At 38.7% G+C, this 8160-nt stretch overlaps 1 non-coding gene across 1 annotated transcript; it reads left to right on the top strand.

Moving 5' to 3' along the window:
- The first annotated feature begins 6768 nt into the window (after window positions 1-6768).
- LOC115869193 lies at window positions 6769-6932 on the top strand. The gene has a single exon (XR_004046054.1). It is a non-coding gene; the product is annotated as a U1 spliceosomal RNA (small nuclear RNA).
- Window positions 6933-8160: the final 1228 nt, after the last annotated feature.

An 8160-nucleotide genomic window follows, 5' to 3' on the forward strand; every position in this document is an offset into this window, starting at 1 on the left:
ACCTGATACCATGTCCACAGTACCTGCGGCAGTCTCATCATCTTCACTTCTCAGTAGCATCTGGTTCTACTTCTTCCAACACAGAGGAAGTCCGTGGTAGATTTCATATGCTTTTCTAAACCCCTAATTCAAAGGCATTGTTTATCCTCTCTTCGTTAGTCATTGTTGTTTTCACATGCATATGAGGTGATTAAAATATCCTGGTTTGGGTCAGGCTCATCTTAATCTTCCAAGTGACATCTTTGCTCTTTAACACTTTACAGAGAGCTTTTTTTTTTTTTTTTTTTTTTTTCAAATAAAGAGCTTTTGCAAAATTTCCCAACTCAATATGTCCTTTGATTTCCTGACAGGTGCTTCCATGGGCATTGATTGTGTGTGAAAGTCAAATCCATTCTTGAGAGCTTTAATGTTTTCTCCATTTGGTATGATTTACGCATCATTCCAGTTGTGAGGATTTTTTACCTTTTTTATATTGGAACATAATCCATCTTAAAGTCTGTCGTCAGATTTTCACCCCTAAATGCTTCAAGTCCTCGTAGCTTTCAGCGAGCAGTTTTATCATCCGCACCCCACAGATTGCTAATGAGTTTCCTCTCAATCCGGAAGCTGCAGCTTTCCTCAGATAGTCTCAGGGTAATTGCTCAGTATAAAAATTGAAAAATATGGTGAAAATCTACAAGGCTGATATACGCTTTTTGTAATTTTAAAGCATCCAGTATTCTCTCTTTCTGTCTGAATGATCACCACTTGGTCTATGTACTGGGTCCACATGGACACACCTAAGTGTTCTGGTATCCCCATTACTTACAATCCTTTTATAATCCACACAGTCGAATGCATTTGCATCATCAATAAAACAAATGTAAACATATCTCTGGTATTTTCTGCTGTTAGTCAAGAGCCACGGGATAGCAATTATATCCCTCATTTCATATCTTCTCTGAATCCACTTGATTTCCTTCGGACCTCAAGATCTCTGTGAAATGATCCTCCTTGATCTAAAAGTGAGGAGTGTCAGAGAAGGAGTGGTGGCAGCAACAAGGCAGGAGACAGAACAGTGGACTGGACTTCCTGGTCCAGAATGAGTCACTTTAATTGCTCCCAGTCATGAAGCTCATTTTCACAGTGAGGTTCCAAGCACTTAACTGAGGAAGCTAGTCTGCTGATCCATGGAACTAGATAGAGCTTAGCACCTTTGGGCTGAGGTTTGTGGTGGAATGAAGTGCCCATTGGGCACTTGGTGACAATGCTAAATGAGCTATGTAACTTTACCCCAGTGGGACAGACCAAGTGGCCATGCCACTGAAAGGACATAGACTGGAAAAAGGGGTGTCTGTAGGAATGGCTAAGAAGAGGTAATCCTAACCAGAAGCACTGTATCCAGAACATTTCTGATCCTGAATTTAACTTGTTTACTTCCTGAGTAAATGCCATCATCATCAGTATAGCCTGTGAGTTCCGCATGGCCACTGCAATGAATGATCAAAGCAAGCAATGAGTGCACGCCATAAGAAGGACAGTGGGCATTGGGATGTGGAGGCATGGCTGACCTCTGCTGCCCAGGAGTTCACCATGAGCTGATGTTGAGTTTGATGACCCTTGCCATTTGTGAAATTAGGGGAGGGCAGATCCCCACCCCAATCTTTAATAATTATCAGTGCATTTTTATGGCATGTTTGATCAATTTCAGACTGTAGAAGTTGGTAAAAAGCATCAATTTCCTTATAGTTGGCATTAGGAGTTGGTGTGTTAGCTTGAAGAAGAGTTATATTAACTGACCTGCTATCCAGACAGAGAGATATTATTCTATCACTGAAGACCAGATCTTGATATGTACCTTTTAACAATGGGTGTGATCCCATTCCTCTTTAATTTGTCATTTCCAGCTTAATTGGCTAGATGTTTATTTAATTCAAAATTCCCAATACCAACTCATTTTAGTTCGATAATTCTCAGGATATTGATATTTTTGCACTCCTTACTGTTTTTAACAACTTCTGATTTTCCTAGATCCGTATTCCACGCATTCAACATTTGAATTATTAATGAATCATTAATATAACTGTAGCTGCTATTTCTAATTTTGAGTCATCCTGCATCAGCAAATAAAGATCCTGAATGCTTTGTGCAATCCATGATATTGAGATCAGGATTACTTCGAAGAGACATCTGTTCCCCATTTGCATTTTGAATGTTGTCCAATCTCAGGGATTCTTCTTTAAACCTGTATTAGACAATGTTCTGTTGCTAGTCATGAGGCAAGTTTTTCTAAGCGTGGTCCTCCTGCTAGTTTTCTTAGTCTGGAAACTGTTGACATCTCTCTACCATGGGTAACTTTGCTGGTTTTTGAAATACTGGTGGCATAGCTTCTAGCACCATAGCAACAAGCAAGACATTACAGTACAACAAAATGACAAGAAGTGGAACCAATATATAGCTGAAGAGTGAGCTGTGAAGGGTATTATTTGTATGAAGGAGTCTATTCCTTGAGAATTTCTACTGGAATGTAGAAATTCTAGTGGAATGTACTGAAATTCTAAGAATAAACTAATCATGTAAGATTTGCAGTCCTATTTTCATGTCATGGTATACATGCCAGATAATCATCTGAACTTCTGAAGCTTCTATGAATTAACATTCTGAACCTCTAACATGGAGTTCACTCCGTGCTATCTGAAATTTGTATCACATAAGTCTTTTTATGGAGAGTAAATTCGGTCTTTTATGTTCCCATAAAAGAAATATGCTCTGTAAGCTTATATGAGGGTTAAGTGCTCTTAATCAAAGTGAAATTAGCTTCTTGTGAAATATAACCTTTATATGAAATATCCTCAAAATAGAAGAAAAGGTTAACTTGGTTTTAATACCCAAAATTATTTATCCATTTTCTTATTAAGCATGTGATTATTGTACTTAGTAGGAGCAGTCTCTTTGGGAACTGAAGCTACTTATTGGTTTGTTTGGTTTTCCAACAGAGACTCTGTGTGACCTTTTGAGGAGGGATGGTCATGTACTGGCAGTGAAAACTAAAACAACAACCTCCACGCCATGGAGTTGATTCCTACCTGTAGTGACCTGATAGGACAGGGTCGGATTGCCTCTGATTTTATGAAGCTACCAATCTTTACTGGAACAGAAAGCCTTATCTTTTCCCCTCAGAGGAGCTGATGAATTTGACCTGTCAACTTTGTGCTGAGCAGACCAGCAAATAACCGACTCCACCCTCTGAAATCCTTATTCAGGGGGTGGGGGGTGGGGGATAAGGAAGAGTAGGGAGATGAAATGCAATATACATATATAATCCTCCACATGAGGAGGTAAAAAATATTATTTAAAATCACAATTTCATTATTAGCAAAATTAACATAATGTTTCAGTTTGAATTAGATTATAATAACAAAGGAATTAAACCTACCTTTGTGGGGGTGGGGAGGGTGTGCGGCCTGAAAGGTTAGATTCTGGTATTATTTGAGTTACCATTATGTTCATGCATAATTTGATGAAAAATTTTAAGCCTCTTTGCACTTATTGGAAAGTTGCATCAACTACACAAATGTATCAAAATATATGATTTATATCTCTCACATATTTGTTACAAGTTTACCTTGTCAGGATCATTATAATTAGTGCAGATCTTGAAAAAAAATCAAGCTATATAAATTTTAAAATTTGTCTCAGTAATTTTCCCTGGAATGGTAGGGAGAGAGTATCCATCTATTGAAAGCAAACTGAATTTCAACATTGCTTCTGAGAGGCAGATCAGACTACAAAGGGCCGGCAATTCTGGGCAGTCACGGAGCAGGAGCTTTGATCCTCTGGAACTGTAATAAACAAGTTAAAGTAAACGAATCAGGTGGCAGTGTGCCTGGAGGAGGCCCGCAGGTTCTATGTGATGGCTGTCCTTGTTTCTGCACGGATAATCTCATAAATGTCATCCTCTATATCTAAGAGTATCTATCTGTCATTATTTATCCTCTATCATCTACCTCTGTCCACCTATCACTTCCTTCCTTGCTTGCTTTCTCTCTTCTTCTGTCTCTTCTTCCAGCCTTCCTTTTCTTTGAATTCTCTTTCTAGTTTTCTATTCCCAGATATAGAATAATGACAACTGTTTACATGTCTCTTCTCTACATTGTTGTATTTTATCTTTCCAACACTTCTGTAAGATAAACAGCAAAACAAACAACGAAGCCTCTGAAACTCTTGAATGTTGAGTCAATAATTTGTGATTACAGAGAATTAAACCCACCTTTCCCCCATTCTACTCTCCTCTCAATCTCCCATTTGCCAGTGGAGTCTATTCCAGCCACATTAACAACTCCCTGGTGATATAGTGGATTACGTGTTGGGCTGCTAATTACAAGGCCAGCAGTTCAAAACCACCAGCAGCTACAAGGGAAGAACATTCTTTCTACTTCCATAAAGAATTATATAGTCTAAGAAACCCACAGGAGAAATACCAAAAAGTTGTTTCATTGACTATGAAATGGAAATTTACTCCTATAAAGATTTATAGTCTTGGAAATCCACTGGGGTAGTTCTACTCTGTCCTACAAGTTCACTATAAGTGACTCAATGGCAGTGCGTTTGGAAGACAACACGCATGCTTCTTCCAGGACTGTGCAGTGTCTATTTGCTCAAAACCACCCCAAATGCTCTTCTCTCAGATATATGATCTACTTGACTCCTTCTACTTGACTTGTTTAAACCTCACTCTCACTGTAAGATTTGCCCTGTTCTCTGTTTCAATTAAAAATATGTCCTTCATTCTATGCCCAACCTCAATTCCCCAATCCTGCGTACTTTTCTATGGCATTTGTTATTGCTTAACAAACTATATGATTCAATTATGATATGTTTTGTGTTTATTTCTTGCCCCCCACACCACCCCAGACCAAGCAGTCAAAGGCTCTCGAATGTCACTGTAGGTTAAGCATCGAACTTCTAAGTGCAAGGTTGCAGTCCACTTGCTACTCTGTATGAGACAAACTAGGCTGTCTTTTCCCATAATGGTTTATAGTCTTTGAACCCCTATATTGAGTTGCTATGAGTCTGAATGGACTCGATGACAGTGAGTTTTGTTTTGGGGAAATAAAATTTAGACTGTACATAGGTTGGAATTATATTTCTTTGTAAGTAATTCCCTTACCTAGAATAGTCCTTAACATAACCAAAATATCCAATTAATAATCTGACAAATGAGTGAATGAATTGCCTTCTAAATGGCACCTGGCTCTTCCACAGACATCTCATACTACTAAAAATAAAACTTTTTGTTTCCCCTAAACTACTCATGTCTGCTCATCCAAGACAAATGGCTGCAGTAGACCTAGTCTTAATTGCATTTCCCCGCATTTCCTCCCTCTTCTTAAACATCTCCACTGCCAGAACATAGGAATTCATTGTCCGATCTGTTTGAGTTACTGGAGAATACTTCCATAGCCTCTTTAACTCCGCCCTGACCTTTAAGTCTTCCTTTTTACATAGCCACAGAGGTGTTTCTAAAAATCTACCATCTTGCCACTTTAGGCCTTATCATTCTTTTATTATTCTCTGTAGTTCCAGGGAAATGGAAAAACACCCCTTCTCATTAGATCAGTTGGTCCATGATGAGTCCCTAGAGAGCCATGTCAAATTCTGCAATGGCATTGCCCAGCCTTAGTGTCACTGTGTAGTCATATCAACTACATATTTGATGACCCCGACTTTCTCCATGCTTCTCCTTTGTTCTAGGAAGTCCTTTCCAACTGGATGCTCCCTCTCATTCCTTAAGGATCTATTTGCATTTCTTCTCATCTAGAATTAGTTGATGTCCATTTTGCTTATTGCTATTACTTTATCACATACCTGACAGTTGTGATCTTCATTCTAGATTTCTTTGGTGGGAACAAAGGTCCTTTTCTCTGCATCACTAGAGGCTCAAACAGGGTTGACTATAGAGTCATTGCTGAGTAAATACTTAATATAGAAGAAGCTGAGGAGTCCCTGGGTAGTGCAGGGAGTTAACTTGCTCAACTGCTAACCAAAAACCTCAAAGTGGGAATTATCTAACAATGCCAAGAAATTTTGAAAGCAAAATTTTGTTGAAGTTATTTCAAACATGATTTTAACCTTCCATTGACAAAAAGAATAGCAGGATTTCTATCTGAAATCAGAAAACGACATGGATTTCAGATAGATTGTCAATATAATCAGAATCTTGGATGAAAGCAGGAAATACCTGAAAGACACTTTATTGACTATGAAAAGACATTCACCTGCATGGATCGCAGTGAATTGTGAACAACTTTTGACAAATGAGAACTCTAGAACATTTAATTGTGCTTGTAGGGATCCTGTACAGAAACCAGGAGACATTTTTTTTTTGGCATATCAAAGAGACACTGTGTGGTTTAAAATCACAAAGATCTATCAGTGTTGTATCATTTCACTATCCCTATCCAAGCTGTATGCTGAGCATATAATCCAAAAAAAGGCTTCAGTCTATGAGGACAGATACGACATCAACTTTGGAGGAAGACAGTTTAAAACCTGTGATATGTACGCAATCTTGTTTGCTGAATGCTAACAGGACTTGTAGCACTTACTGATGAAAATTTTTTTTTATGTTTGCAACATAGAGGTTTAAATAATCCTCACAAGTGGACCAACAAGAAACATTATGATAAAGGGAGAAAAGATTGATGTGACCAAGAATTCCATGTCACCTGGAAGCAGCAACCAAAAATCCAATCTGCTTCAAAATATCTCTTTAAAATGTTGAAAAGCATACTTAGCTGCCAGGGGAGACACCGTGATCAGGAGGGTGGTTTTCCCAGGGCAAGGCTCACCCATTGCACTGCGGGTGTGCTGACCCCTGCGATTTCCCCAAATGCAGGAAACTCGACTGCAAAATTTGAGGTAGTAGGGGATTGCGTCCACGTGCTCCCCCGAGTTAAAAAATAAAAATAATAATAATAAAATGTTGTAAAGCAAAGATGTCACTTTGAAGACTCAGGTGTGCATCACTGAGGCCAAGATGTTTGCCTCATATGTATGCGAAAGCTGGACAATAAATAAAGATCAAAGAAGAGTGAATGCCTTTGGATGATGGTGTTGGTGAAGAATAGTGAATATTCCACGGATTTTCAGAAGAATGAATAAATCTGTGTAGGAAGAAGTACAGTCAGATTGTTCTTTAAAATAAAAAATAGTGAGCTTTTTTTTGAACATAATTTGGACATGATATCAGTAGGGATAAATCCCAGGAATTGGACATTTTGCTGAGTGAAGTAGAGGGTCAACTAAACAGAGGAAGACACTCAGCAAGACGATTTGACCAGTGGTTACAGCAATGGACTGAAACGTAACAATTGAGAGGAGGGCGTAGGACTGAGTGATATTTTGTTCTGTTGTACGCAGGATACTACGAGTTATAGCCCACTGAGTCACACCCAACACCACTAACAGAATTCATTATGATGCTAACTTGCATGGTAGCTCTATTTTGTACTATTTACTTTCACTTTGTGGTTGAAGCAATAGCTGTTACTTATTACTGTCTTTTATTTGTCATTAATGTCTGGGCCCTTTCTTACCAGCTTCCTACTTATACATAATTCTGCTTGGAAAATCACATTATTGGCTTGTTTTCGAACTCATCTTTGTTGTTGTGCACCTTCAAATCAATTCACACCTATAGAGGAGTGCTAGGCTAGAATGTATGTGCACAAGGTGCCATTGAGGCGTAGTGGTGAAGTCTTCTACTGCTGGTCAAAAAGGTTGCGCACCAGGAATTTGGTGGTCCAAGCCCACCAACGACTCCAATGATGATAGCCTGCTTGATGAAACACACAGCTGTGGAAAGGCTCGCAATTCTACTTTGCCCTGTGGAGTCACTGTGAATCTTAATGGACTCGACAATCAGGGCTTTGTTTGGGGATTGCTAACATTGTGGTCTTTCTATTTCTAAGTTTTTCTTCCACAGAATTACTGGTAGGGAACAATCACCAACAGTTCCTTTAACAGCAGTGCTTAAATATTAAGTAAGACTCTATCTCAGACTATAGATAGAGATTAAAGGCTGGTTTAATTGGAGATTTAGCCTTTGTTTTTATTTATTTGTTTATTTGCTTATCTACCTACCTATCTGCCTATGCTGTAAGAAGATAGAGGAATTTC

The sequence above is a fragment of the Echinops telfairi genome, unplaced genomic scaffold (assembly GCF_000313985.2).
Source record: "Echinops telfairi isolate 266 unplaced genomic scaffold, ASM31398v2 ScPeMD7_1;HRSCAF=3_1, whole genome shotgun sequence".
In the NCBI taxonomy this organism is placed as follows: domain Eukaryota; kingdom Metazoa; phylum Chordata; class Mammalia; order Afrosoricida; family Tenrecidae; genus Echinops; species Echinops telfairi.